Source organism: Myotis brandtii, unplaced genomic scaffold (genome assembly GCF_000412655.1).
Source record: "Myotis brandtii unplaced genomic scaffold, ASM41265v1 scaffold493, whole genome shotgun sequence".
Lineage (NCBI taxonomy): Eukaryota > Metazoa > Chordata > Mammalia > Chiroptera > Vespertilionidae > Myotis > Myotis brandtii.
Window position 1 is genome coordinate 349348 of NW_005368827.1, and position 12814 is coordinate 362161.

General features: G+C 35.3%; 1 protein-coding gene across 1 annotated transcript in view; it reads right to left on the bottom strand.

Moving 5' to 3' along the window:
- The window catches only part of ARHGAP15 (Rho GTPase activating protein 15), a 665580-nt gene that overhangs the window by 211026 nt on the left and 441740 nt on the right, over positions 1-12814 (bottom strand). The gene's annotated exons all lie outside the window — the stretch shown is intronic.

Consider the following 12814-nt stretch of genomic DNA (forward strand, 5'->3'; position numbering starts at 1 on the left):
TTCCTTCCTTTTCGTTCCTTTTTCCCTCTCTCTCCTTTCCTCCCCTTGTCTCCCCTTTTCTCTTATCACTCTCTCCCCTCCCTCCAGTTTCTATCCTATCCTGTCCTATCCTACCTTACCCTGTCCTGTCCTATCCTGTTCTAGTCCATTCTCATTTTTTAGTGCCACAACAGCATGACATGTATTGAACTGGTTATTTCAAACTGCAGTATAAAATTTCTATTCCAGATGTATTCTCAGTTTGACATTTCTAGTGCATTACAGGTAATGGGGTGCTCTGTTATGGGAGAAAAAAAATTAAAATGAATCCTTGACAAAATGGTAAAATTTGTTCCAGCTTATTTTAAAACTGGTCATCTATAATTCAAAATAACTTATGCTGGCAGTGGCTCTAGATGACCAACCCCTTGTTTTCCACACATCTATTACAGCATCTAGTGATTTCCAACACCAGGTCATCGAAATGATGAAGAAACAGGAAAATTAAAAGAGAAACACTATCATTACCCCTAAAAATGTTCATAATGTACTTTTAATGCCAAGAGTATATATTCCCTGATGTGTCCGTGCCCTTGGAGAGGCCTGGGTGAGAGTGCCAGCAATGCTGAGGTCATGGACTCAGCAGTTTCTCTAAGGTGGCACAGCACCATGGTTGAACATTGTAATCCGCTATCGTAAGTATTAAACGCATTGGTAGAAATTATTGTGATAGTGTAGCAGAATAAAGGCTCTGTAAAGCTCGGCTGACATAAAATGAGCTTCTTTATTAATTTAACATGGCTGTTTATACAAAATTTATTGTAGGAAATGTATGGCATTGTACAAATATTTCATCAGTGGGTTAAGGTAGAATCACATGACATGTAATACTGGTATTAACAGCATAATTCAAAACAAAAAATATTCATTATTTTTATTTTAGTTAGTATTACTACTTTTTAATCACTCATCTTTTTATAAGACTTTACCTTTTTAGGGCAGTTTTAGGTTTATAGCAAAATCGACAGGGAGGTACAGAGATTTCCTCTGTCCCCACACAAGCATAGCCTCTCCCATCATCAACATTCTTCCACCAGAGTAGCACACTCACTACAACTGGTGATCCTACAATGATATATCATAATCATTCAAAGCCCACTGTTTGCATTAGGATTCAATCTTGCTGCACATTCTTCGGTTTAGAACAGATGCATAATGACATGTATCCACCATGATAGTATCACACAAAGTATGTTCACTGCCTTAAATGTTCTTGTGCCCCACCTAACCATCCTCACAATGGTTCTTACCCTTCCATATAATAAAGTATGGAATAACTTGGGTTAATGTCATTAAGATTGAATAGCTAGTAGCAAATGTATTAATTGGTGTGATTTTAAAACTGTATTTTTATTGATTTCAAAGAGAAAGGGAGAGGGACAGAGAGATAGAAACATCAATGATAAGAGACAATCATTGATTGCTGTCTCTTGCATGTCCCACACTGGGGATTGAGCCACACTCTGGGCATGTGCCCTGACTGGGAATCAAACCATGATCTCCTGGTTCATAGGTCGATGCTCAACCACTGAGCAACACCAGCTGGGCTAATTGGTGTGATTTTTGTAATTCTAGAATAATCTAATAATAAGTTATCAAGTTTGTCCTTTCCTGAGAACTATGAATATGTGAGGAATTAGAATAAGTTTGGACACCTATTTGTGTGTATGAAAGTGTCTAAGATACATCCATTAATAAAAATCAATACATTCTTCTTTCCTGATGCACAAAATAGCTCCATTAATCAAAGGTACTCCAGCATGCTTGCTTTTAAGTATACTGTACATTTGACAACTTAAATGTGACAATTATCCTAATTAAAATTTTTATAATATTTGATTCCTACTTTTGGTATAGAACCATGTTGGTCTTCAACTTATGCACAATGACTCAGAACTTTATAATTTATTAACAATTTCTTTCTTGCTCTGTTAGTTTTAAATATAAATGTTAAATAATGTAATATATTTTAAAAATATTAAAACTTAGCATTCAAGTAAGTGTGTCCCTTTCAAAGTTTTCCCTGTTGGGAGTATGCTTGATTTGTCTGAACATGTAGCCGTTAAGGAAAATATTTTGGAATTCCCTAAAATCACCTTTAGAGGCTCCATATTGTCTATAGAAAAATGGTCATGATGGCAAGTTCAGTGACTTTGGTAATGGTTTTGGATTTGGAAGTAGTCAAGAGCCATTCAGAACCACAAATAGTGAATACTGTCATCTGGCTTGCCAATACAAAGTTTGGCGAAAAGAAAGTGGTCCTGATTTTTTTCCATGAATTATCAGTTACTCTGAAGGAATTTGAGTAACAGAATATTTTAGAAAATAGAAACATCAATGGAATATGTAGATCTACATTCTCCAAATGAGAATCCTGTTTTCTAACAAATTAGTCTAATTAGCCCTACTTAAAGTAATGCTTAAAGATGAGATGTCAACATCTACAATAAAAATGAGAAAAATTACTATACATATTTTTATAAATAATTTTTGTTTTCTTAATTAATTGGACCCTCAGCAGAGGTTAATAGTAAATACAATTACTTGAATTCCAACATATTCTTATTGTAAATAGGACCCTTCTTAAGCCTCACCTTAATATTCATCTTCCTTCATAGGAGATACAAAATCAAGTGCATTTCTATTTTGAACTTAGGACTCTTCCTTTTCTAATATTATTTTATGTTATTGAAATGCATATGTTGTCTAGAGTTATAAACTAAACTTCAATTACTGAAATTCTTCTGTATAAATTTAAATTTATAACATAAGAAGTACCTCCTTGATTTTCCATAAATTTCAGTGGAAGGTTGTTTTACTTTTTAGTTATGTTTTTTTAAGTTCAGTAATCAAAAACATTTGAAAGAGCAGTATGTTAGATATATTATGTATGAGCAATTGAAAAGCACTATACTATTTAAACCAGGGGTCCTCAAACTTTTTAAACAGAGGGCCAGTTCACTGTCCCTCAGACCGCTGGAGGGCCGGACTATAGTTAAAAAAAAAAAAACTATGAACAAATTCCTATGCACACTGCACATATCTTATTTTGAAGTAAAAAAACAAAACGGGAACAAATATAATATTTGTATTTGCATGTGGCCCGCGGGCCGTAGTTTGAGGACCCCTGATTTAAACAAAGCAGCCTCATCCTAAATTAATAACTCAATTTTCTTTGGGGATAAAAGGAGGGAGGGCTGGGAATGAAGACAGGGAGGGTAACTCAGACCAGTGCCACCACTGTGGTCATAGAACTAAGTCATAGCAGAGAAACTGCTTTGTGGCTTAACATAAAAACCAGAAAGTAAAAGGGAGTAAAGCAAACCATATTGGATGCAATTTAAGTCTAACTTGACACAACTTCCAAGCCCTTCAGACTCAGAGATATCCATGCTATTTATCTTGCAAAGGATAACAATCTCTGACATTAGTGGCTCCTGCTTTAAATGGCTCATGCTCCCCTGCTATCATACTTTTTAAATTACATCAATAGAGTGAAAATGACAAAGTACATATTAAAAAGGAGTGTATTACATTTTGCAAAATAATCTGGAACATATCAGTGAATTTTAGCAGTTATAAATTATAGAGGGGCAGTCTTGAAGTTGATTAGCTTTCCCCTGAATGGTTCACAGAATGGCAAACCCCAAGTCCTGGGAATATTCCCCACATTGCAATGATTCACGTGCCATCCTCTTTTTTGCTCCAAGAACTTTAAAAGTGATGCCAAACCAAACCAATGTAAATTGGTGGATTTGGACATCCTTTTCATGACCACATTATCCTTACTGGATTGGAAACTACTTATTTTGGAAACATAATTAGACCTCTTACGATTTTTAAATGAGCAACGTCTTCAAGGTATCTATGTTGTACTTTGGTGACGTTTGGAGGAAAATTACTTTGAGAGGTACTTCTTTCAAGAAAATACCATGACTATGAGTGCTGACAGGACTTTCGCCTGTATGCTAAAAATATTTTGGGAACACGATGAAACTAAGTCATTTTACATAAAAAAAAATCAGACTAGCATTAACGGCAGTGGTGAAAAATCTCTGAAGAAATCCACATTCATCCAAATGTGGATTTTGTTCATCATCAGCTGACCTTCTTAAATTTCAAAATAGTGTTTACCATTGACACGAATCACCGGTTATTGCTTTAGTGGATTTTCAAAAGTCTTTTTGCTCTTTTACTTTTTGAAGAAGTGTGGACTACAATAGACACACAATTAGGAGTGATTAGACCAAATGGTGGTCTAAACCCAATGGAAAGAATGCAGCTGTCATGAGTAATTCCCACCATAAATTTAAGACACTTTCCAAAAAGAAATCTAAGAGACCATCACTGTTTCCAGAGTTGACTGGCTTATCTGCCAAAATAAGGGCAGTTTTTAACAATGCAGATGAGCCTGTTACAAATAGGTAGCATTCTTGGTAGCTCGAAGGATGGATAAATCACCAAGATGTGGAGTTTGAGTCTGGTTGAAAGGTGTGTCCCAAAGCCTGCTTGTTTTTCTGAAACATTAAAAAAAATGCATCTGAACCTCTGGAGTCTGAAATGTGGGCTGGGAAATTTGCAAAAACAGTCCCACTCTTGAGATTTATGGCACTTCCCAATTCCCAGGAGGCCAGGGCTACCGCAAGAACAGTCATTCTCGCAATACTTTGGTCTTCTCTTTTCCCTCTGGCAAGAACTAGTGAGTGCAGGAACACCCAGACTGCCCCCAAAGACTGCTGCACATTTCTTTCCAGTCTTTCTCAAGGTCCTGCTTGGATTTAGATCTCAATATGAGGGGAGGTTTTGTACCATTCTGAACGGCACAAATTTCCTTCTCTAAATGAGTGCTTCCAACCCTTCATGGCTAACTTAACTATTCACACACTTTAAGTTCAATGAATGAGTGTACAGGATATCATTTGAAATCTGTTTCTAAATTTCATCTCTACTCTGTCTCAATGGCTGATATCCATGCTGCATCTATTGCTGACTTTACTTAACTATTACTAATTTCTTGTGAGATGCCTAGCCTTCAAGAATGATTACCTTCAGAAATACATCACAATTCTTATTTTCAAACAAGATTAATTTTATTCTGTATAAAACCTTATGGCTTTATAATACAAATATTTTAAGTAGGGTGTTGTTGTTGTTTTTTACCATAAAGGTGATGTACTTCCTTGGTAAAAGTGAAAATTAAACCACACAAAAAACTCTATAATGAAAACTAAGTACCTATTCTAACCTGATGTTCAAGGATAGTCTTTGCTAACAGTTCTGCTTTAGTTCATTTTGTTGTTACTGATTTTATGTTATTGTCAATTTTCTCTTTATTAATTTATTAACTTTGAATGGTATTTATTGACTCCCTATCAGAAAAGAGTTTAGTGATAGTTACTACCCCTTATCCATATAACCCTCTTTCTCTTTGTATTATTAGTTACATTTGTCTAGTTCTATTTTTTAATATATCAAATTACCTGTTGCTATTAAAAAATAAGGAACATGGTACATTTACTCTTCCTTCCCCTTGTCCTCTTCCTCATCACTTCCAATTTTATTCTTTGTTATTGTTCCTTGTAATCTCAAATTTAGAATATTTTACCTTATTCTTTAAAAATATTTTATGACTTATCTATGAATTAGTAAGAGTCACTATTTTTTTAAAGAAGTGAGATTGAATTCAACATTAAATTTTTGTTTCACAGAGATCTTCCAAAAGTCAAGGTCTAATATGTCCTCTTCTTCACCCTCTCTAGGTTTCTTATATTTTCAAATTAAGTGCTATCCAATAGGACTTTCTGTGATGATAAATATGTTCTATATATTAACTATCCAAGCCAGTAGTCACTGGCCACATATGGCTGGCTGCTGATCACTTGAAATGTGGTTAATGGAACTGAGCAACTAAATTTTTCTTTTATTTAATTTTAAATAACAACCACATGTGGCTTATGACTACCATATTGGACAGTGAGGCTCTATCTCAGAGTCAACTACTGTTCCTTGTATTCCACTGTTATTCTTTCTTGAATTTATTTTTGTGTTCTTTTTTCATAAAATTATATAATTAGTTTTTCTTACTCTTCCATCTGAATGACTGTTTTCTGTTGCTTCATAATTAATTGCTGATTTGAATATTTATTTGAGTTTCATAATATTTTACTTTGCTAATTTTGAAAAATAATGTTCCATTATCTTTTAGCACTGGTGCTGTTAGGTCTGATATCAAATTGATTCTTGATGGTTTGCAGGTAAATTGCTTTGCCTCACAGGATTAAAAAAATAAAAATATTTTCTCTTTAAACTTGTGGAAGTAAAATTTCTCTCAGATATACCACGTCTAGCCTCTTTCAACCAGAAAACATTATATATATATATGATTTCAGAGAGGAAGGGAGAGGGAGAGAGAGATACAAACACTAACGATGAGTGAGAATCATTGATGGGCTTCCTCTTGCATGCCCCACACTGGGGATGGAGTCCACAACCCAGGCATGTGCCCTTGACTAGAATTGAACCTGGGATCCTTCAGTCCGCAGGCCAACGCTCTATCCACTGAACCAAACTGGATAGGGCAGGAAACATTTTCTTATCCTTCCCTCTGTTGTCTCTCTTCTCTACATCTAGAACTCTTTAGAATGACTATTGTTCAAATATCAGATTACAAATATGATTGAAAAAACAAATTAATTAGGATAAATAATAGTCATGAGTATTTCTGCATTTGAACACATCTCTCTTCTCTCGCACCCCTTAACTGGCTTCAATATTAAATGGATAGGCTGAATGGAAGGCTCCTGTAGAATGAATGGGTGGTGAGTAGACAGTAGGCTAGAGGTTCTTCAGTTACCAAAGCAAGCAGGACTTTAGTTGGGCTGTGGAATACTTTAACTATTTTGTTCTGAGGCAAAGCTCTCTTACACAGGGTCTGTTGTAGAGGACCCAAGATGACTCATTCTCTACCACCTTCCTCCTCAAATGCCAGCATCCATCCTCTCCTCTGTCTTTGCGAAACTTGCTCTCAGGATCCAGCTGCTGCTGCAGGTGCTTTCTTACCGGATAAATGGAGAAGCACCCAGCTCTCCCAGATGTTAGAGCCAATATTTAGTAAATTACTTTCTTTTATCATCCTCTTGCCAATTTCTGCTCTTTTTTATTCGTTAACTCCAATTTTTGATATTCTCTAGGACATCTCCGGAAAGAACTGTGCCTAATTATGGTGTCTGGGAATGGTGTTTCTTCTGCTTTAATTTCTTCACTTGTTTGATCCCATCTGCTTTCTGTCTTCCTGGAATTTCTATTTCTGGTCTGCTGATGGCACCTTTTCTGTTTTCAGCACCATTATTGTATATTTTTTTCAGCACATATTTTCTATTATTTCACTGGAAATTTTTTTTTTTAGGAAGGAGAATCAGACATGTTTTTTTAGTCTAAGTTAAGGCCTGTATTGTTTGTCATCAAGATAGACTTTTTAATGCAAAACACAACAGTTTTGTTGGATTGTAAAGATACTGCTATATAATAATTTTATTTGTTGGCCCCTGGGACATATATGACCTGTGATTAAATTATGAATACTAAAATACTAATTATATGTCTCCAATTCTAATGTTGGGAGAATATGTTAATTCAGGGTTCAGGATCAGTGTACCCCTCATTTTCTCATTCCCATCCCTTTCTGTGTTTATAGAAGTTCCTATTGTAATTTATGCTTTTTCCAATGTTCCTTTTATTACTGAGATTGATATATTTTTCTCTTCCATTTGTTTCATTTGCTCTTTTTTTACAGTTTTCATCTCAACTTGATAGTTTGTCCTACCATCCTTGTGTCTCTGCTGTAAATTCTTGTTTCATAGAGACAAGTATGGCAACACATTTTTCTTTTTCTTTTAAAAATGATATCAAAGTGATACTTATCTTCAATTGTCTTCACTCTTTTCATTTGTTTGTTTGATTTCGGTAACAGTCCATTTTTGATTACTCATTCGTGAATTAAATATTTTTCATCTACTAAATATTTTTCTAGATATTTTATTGTAGATTCATACAGAAAAGAAAAAATTTATCCGCATAAGGTAAGGACGTGACAAGCATTTGTTGCTAAAAGTTTTCTTTAAAATGTTAGACTGAAAAGTGGTCACTAAGAGAAGGGTGTTTTTTATTTTATTTCTGAGAAAACTGCTTAGTCTCTGTGATGCCAATAAATAAAACATTATTTTATATTTTTGTATAGCCAGTGTTCTAGATAGGGGCAAAGTCCAGATTTAAATAAGTATCCTGAAACAGAAAGAGCACAAAGGGAGTAAGGACAAAATGGCATCAAACACTTGCCCTGGCTGGGTGGCTCAGTTTGTTGGGGTATTGTCCTATACACAAAAAGGATGCGGGTTTAATTCCAGGTCAGGCAATATGCCTAGGTTGCAGGTTCAATGCCCAGTTGGGGTGAGTATGAGAGATAACAGATCGATGTTTCTCTCTCATATCAATATTTCTCTCTCCCCCTTCCTTTCTCTCTAAGATCAATAAAAAATATGTCCTCAGATAAGAATTAAAAAAAATATATATATATACAGTATCAAATAGAGAATCTTGAATCAGAAGGAGGGATGTTGGTTTTTTCTTCAAGGACTTTTTATTGAAAATTTGGGTAGTTAAGAACATTATCAAGCCCCCTCCCCCAAATGGTTTAAGCTGTTATAATAGAAAATAAAATCGATAAGACTTCCAGTTAAAATTTTTGTCTAGTCCTGGCTGGTTTTTCTCAGTGGTTAGAGTCTTGACCCACAGCCAGAAGGGTCTCGGGTTCAATTCCTGATTAAAGGCATGTACCTGGTCAAAGCACCTGCAGGAGGCAGCCAATCAATGTGTCTTTCTCACATGGATGTTTTTCTCTCTCTCTCTCCCCCACCCCGACCCTCCATCTCTTACACTCTAAAAAAAAATCAATGGAAAAAATATCCTCGGATGAGGATAAAAAAATTATCTATCTATCTATCTATCTATCTATCTATCTATCTATCTATCTATCATCTATCGTCTATCATCTGTCTATCTCATATTTTCTATTCTGCCAGGTCCTGACCTTTAACCAGCTTTGTCCTTTTTGGGAACCTGAGAAGATAAACTTAAAATTGGAAGCAGAAAAGAAAAAATATCCCGAGTGTTAAGTACATTACTGGTTATATTCTTAGTGATTCTGTCTTGTAACACTCATGCCTTGAAAAGTCTATGACAATAGTAGTTGGGCATTGTGTAGAGGGGGAAAGGCCAGCTACATTGCTTTTAACTATTATTAAATATTCTTGTGTAGAGTTATATTGTTGAAAACATTCTGGAAAACCATTTATTGCAGTAGTTTCCCATATCTCCAATTCTAAGTGGGATATTGGACACTTTAATAAATAGAGTTGAATCACACTGAATTCTTTAAATCTTACCAGGAACACAAAAACCATCTGTCCTCAATATGCACAGTCATTCCTCATTTTTTTTTAAATTTCCCCTTATAGTTATACTTAGTTCTTGCCTTAATATTTCACAAATTTCAAGTATAGAGATACTAATCGATACCATTAGAGTCCAGAAATGTGGAGAGTAGTATATAAAAAGTCCTGTGAAAATTCAAATCACTAGTGAGGACTAGATCCTAGTTTCCATTTGCTATGATTCTTTTATGTATCAGGTTTATTTTCCAATATAACTTCCATACATTTAATTCTACTTGTATGCCACTCAGACTTATTACTGGACCAATTGCCTTTAAAATCATGCCTTCTCACTTAGGGATTACTAAATAATAAGCAACTAAGGGGAAAGACAAAAGAAAAACAAGTTACAACATAGTTAGTTTGATATAGATGGGAGCCATTTGTATATGCTGCTTAATGCCTGGGTAAAATGAAATGAGACTCTAAGGATGTTGTCCCATGTTGTGGTTCCTCATTTCTTATTCATTAATTCTTACATATCTGTCTAAATTCAACTAGGAATTTGAGGCCTAACAGGAAAAAGCCTGTAAGATGATAGACAAATATTCATAGAATTATACCAGGCTTAGGAAATATCTCAAAGTAAAAAGCATCTCAGAAAGACCTTGAGTTTGCCTGTGAAATTTCAGGAGGATACCTAATACCCTCAATTTGATAAGACTAATGATAATCAACTGAAATGATATCTGGAACATGGGAACCAACGTATCTGGAAATAGTCTTTGATATATTCTCTTACATGTTTCTTCTTTTTAAAAATCTTAGTCTTGAAAACCAATATTGGCCAATGATTGTGATTACTAAGTGTGAGTTCTTGTCTTCAAGGAACACTCCATGTGTCTGGAAGATATTGAAGTTGGAGGTTGTGTTTGGTTCATCTCGTATCATTCTCTGGCAGTCTTTGATGTGTGAGTTTCATTGTTGTTATGCTGTGATTATGCTGATGTAAATTAATCACTCTTTGGTTGGTTGCTCAGAGTGTTTCTTTTAAAATAAGTATGAGGAGGAAGAATAAATAGTGGAATTTCTCAGCCATTATCATCTGGTAGTTTTTAAGCAAACATGTCAGCATAATTTCAAGATGCCATTCCTAAGGAAAGCTTGGAACCTGGAAAGGAGTAATCTATGGCCTATGCCCAGGTACACATTTTTCTTTTTAAAATTTTAGCAACAAACCCTTTCATAAGTTAAAGACATGAAAGAAAAGGCTTGCATACACAAACAAGAAGAAAACACTGAAAAATGGCTCCTTTTGTGGTGAAGTCCTAATAGTTACACAAATGTGAGCTTTTGATCCCATCATGCATGATATAGACATTGATTTAAAATTCATATATTTGCTCTCATTCTTCCCAATCCCTTCACACCTATTTAAATAAAAATATCTAAACAAAGTGACCTCATTGTTTTCCACTGGACTTTTTTAAAAACATTGGCTGGGATGATTGAGATTCAGGAATGTGGGAAAATGGATTCCCAAACCACGTACCTCCCCTTTCATTCTGAACTGTAATTTTTGGCTTGGCTTGAATCACAGTCATCGCATTTCAGCCCGAATCTCTCTGTAAAGTGATCTTTCTTAAACATTTCTCTCACTCATCAAGGGATCAGAAACAAAGCTATTCTAGCCTTTCAGCAAAACACTTACAAGCAGCTTTTACAGAGAAGTTGCAAGAGCTAAATTTCCTCTGAATTGTTTGAAAAGTGAACATTTTCAGTGCTTCGCTGTCCTTTTTGTGCATCTTGTCATCTGTATGCCATGAGCTCTAGCAGCTATTTTAATCTGTTTTTGTTTGCAATCCATTTGGTGTCCACCCAAGGAAATGCAGGTGATTCTAATTAACTTAACTGCTGAAGATGTAGGAAAAAATATCTCAATTGTATTGTAGAGAATTGCACAAAACCTTTCTTCTACTATTTATGACATATTATTAATAAAAATAATTATATGAATATATTTACCAACTAATTCATGGCTGTTCACTTTTCGAATCCGCGAGGCTTATGGCCCAGGAGAAAGCCACACACACACACAAATACACAGACACAATACAGACCCCAAGAATGCTTGCCAACTTTTATTTAACAAGAGTAGCAACTTAAAAATAACATTATTTTTACTTTGTGCAACATAGTCTAATATCTGCAATAATCCTGTTCCAATAAAAACCTATTGAAATACTCTCAGGCCTAACTGTGTCCTGAAGGTAAAAGTAATTAATTGAAAGATTTTGGCAGATCTCTGCTCACCACCAGGACAGTTTAATGTAGAACACATTCAACCATTTCTCAGTGTCTCTGTGTTGGTGGAGCATAACTTTTGATCTTCTCTGGGGAGTTGCCTCTAATTCAGACCCTTGGACTAGACACTTCCTGGAGGGGTTGATGGCTTGCTCTGCTAGGCATTCAGGTGAGAAAGAGCCCTTTCCGGCTGCTGCTTCCAAAGTGGGTTAGGTAAGCTGAATCCCAGGCACAAAAACAAAATAGCCTACATACCTGTTGAGCATATTAACCATAAGCAAAGTCTTTTTAGATCTTTTCAACTGCTTCATGCCCTGCCAACCTACTGAGAGACTCTGGTGTCATTAGACTCTTCCTAGTCAAAGAAGATGCTCCTGACCATGACAGTGGATGAGACTGAAAAGACTGAGTCTCCTTTCCTCAGGGAACATAAAGAAGATTGTTTTCTTTCTGAGAACACAGGAGAGTCTATCGCATGGAGATTGTTAATGCTACTGCTAAGCAGAAAGTTCGGATGATTGCATAACCCTCCTTGTTTGGCACATGGACCTGTGCTAAATTGTGGTTAAGTAGAAGGACAGAAAAATTCTGGATGGAAAGAGTTTGAGTTGAACTCCAGCCCTCTGTGCAAGTGAACACATGTTGATTAAATACTTACTATTTAGCAAAAGTATGCTAGGCATTGGGGATACACACAGCAAAGAACAAAGAATGCACAGTTCAGATATTATAGAGTTATAGTACCAGCATTGGTTCCAGGCACTGTAAGTGAATTCCACATGCAAATTCATGTGCCACTAGTGGCAATGGCACCCGCTTTTAAAAATATTTTATCATATACAACACATTTGAGCAATGCACTCAAGTTTGTATATATGCTCTGTAGCCAACTTTATTAGTAAACACCATTATGATATACATTCAATTTCACATTATATCCTAAACTGTTAAGCAATATGTGTTATTAATATATAATGTAATATGTAATATAATACATTTCCTTGTTATCAGTGCAAATATGTAATATAATACATTTCCTTGTT